The 1,907-nt window shown below is 37.3% G+C and overlaps 1 protein-coding gene across 3 annotated transcripts in view; it reads left to right on the top strand.

Moving 5' to 3' along the window:
- LOC108531006 (cAMP-specific 3',5'-cyclic phosphodiesterase 4D-like) overlaps positions 1-1,907 on the top strand; it is a 533,042-nt gene that overhangs the window by 387,832 nt on the left and 143,303 nt on the right. The gene's annotated exons all lie outside the window — the stretch shown is intronic.

Below are 1,907 nucleotides of genomic sequence, written 5' to 3'. Positions count from 1 at the left end.
TCCCTCCTTCCCTCCCTCTCTTCCTACCTTCCATCCTTCCTTCTATGTATTGTCCATTTTAACTTTGTAATTTCCTTTACAATCCTGTGATTGGTAAATATTTGTTTTCCATGCAGTTTCTAGGCTAATGCTTTGCATGTGTAGGTACTCAATATAAAGGTACATGTTTGAAATGAAAGGATCCAAAATTCATGACTTGCTGTACAAATTATGATCAGGGTTTAGGAGAGGAGATACAGACCAGAAATCTAGTTGTTGTTTTGAGTTATTATTATTACTTAAATTATCCTATATTTTTAGGTTAAAAATTCATTGAGCAAGTAAGTCATTATTATCTTGATGAGAAATCAAGAGTCAGGTTAAGTAAATTGATTTTGGTTAGATGTCTTCTAAGCATTAATTAAGGAATCAAACCAAGACCTCTCCCGTGTGAAAACATGTAATTGTTTCAGCTTATCAGGATTGGTTAGATTATCTCCAAGATTATGTCTATTTAAATGGCAGTTATTGCAGATAATATCAATGTCCTAGGTCCACAGGAAGGCAAGAAGTAGACTTAGCAGTAAGTTGCTGAGCAGGAATTCTGAAAAGGGTGACCAGAATCAGGTGAAGCGGGTCCAGAGAGTAAAGAGGCCAAGCAAGCTCTTGTTATTAGCCCATATATACTTTCCTTGGGCTCACTGAAGAGTCCTAAAGCAAAACTTGCTGTGGCTGCAACCTAAGGACTGGAACAGGTCAGTAATCCTTTAAAACAGTAGTGTGGGTCTCTCCGTTCTACTCTCTGCCTCAGTGTATTTTCCATGTTTTCTTACTTGTTCTGTTGCCAGTAGTTTCCTTCTTTCCAAGGGCTACTCAGCTTTAAAGAAGCCACATGTGTCTTTGCCAAAACTCACTCTGTGCATCCTGTTACACTCTTACAGAATCCCCTAATGATGTCATTCAAGAGGGTCTACTTCCGTAATTGCTGTGGAAGGGGCAGAAGGTCCTGCCACTACATTGCTTTCTGTCACCCACCCCCAAGATGGAAGAACAGGTTGTCTCTGAGGAATTTTGATTTGGGGCACATTGATTCCAGTCTCTATTTACTGGAGCTTGAAATAGGAGGGCCAGTTTTCCTGCAAAAAAGAGCATGAAACTGATATCTGAAGAGACACACAATGAGAATCTATGAACTCCATGAAAAAAGAGGTGATAATTGTCTTCATTCTTGATAGCTTTCTAGATGGGTTCTAATCCTGCAAGGGGCTTTGTTGCCTTCCTAGCTTTGGCTTCTATAAAATAGTTCCTATAACCTTTTAATAAAGGCTTAATAAAGGCCTAAGCCAACATGAGTGAGTTTCATACATTCAAACAATCTCCTAACTGTGAGACTTAATTAATTTTTAAACTATTCTCGAAATTCAGCCTTAATTTGCTTTTGCTCAAGCTGAGTCACTAATCCGTGCTGAGGACCCATTATCCATTCTTTGTTAGGTTCTACAGTTTACCTCTAGGGTACATTTCATAGTCCTTAATGTCTCTTCTGTATAACTGATTACTTATGGAATTTCATGATGTGTTAAATACTTTAGCTGAATAGCAAACACATTTCATCTAATCTTTCAATTCCACAACAGTACTACTGGGCAACATTTTTATTCTTGGTGGATACGATTTCTTTCTTTTTTTTTTTTTTCTCCTTTTATTCCTTCCTCCTTTTCTCTCTCTTTCTTTCTTTTTTTTTAAATTAATTAATTAATTTATTTATTTTAATTATACTTTAAGTTCTAGGGTACATGTGCATAACATGCAGGTTTGTTACATATGTATACTTGTGCCATGTTGGTGTGCTGCACCCATCAACTCGTCAGCACCCATCAATTCATCATTTATATCATGTATAACTCCCCAATGCAATCCCTCCCCCT

The sequence above is a fragment of the Rhinopithecus bieti genome, unplaced genomic scaffold, assembly GCF_001698545.2.
Source record: "Rhinopithecus bieti isolate Rb0 unplaced genomic scaffold, ASM169854v2 scaffold_6513, whole genome shotgun sequence".
Lineage (NCBI taxonomy): Eukaryota > Metazoa > Chordata > Mammalia > Primates > Cercopithecidae > Rhinopithecus > Rhinopithecus bieti.
This window is presented reverse-complemented; position numbering and strand designations above follow the sequence as displayed.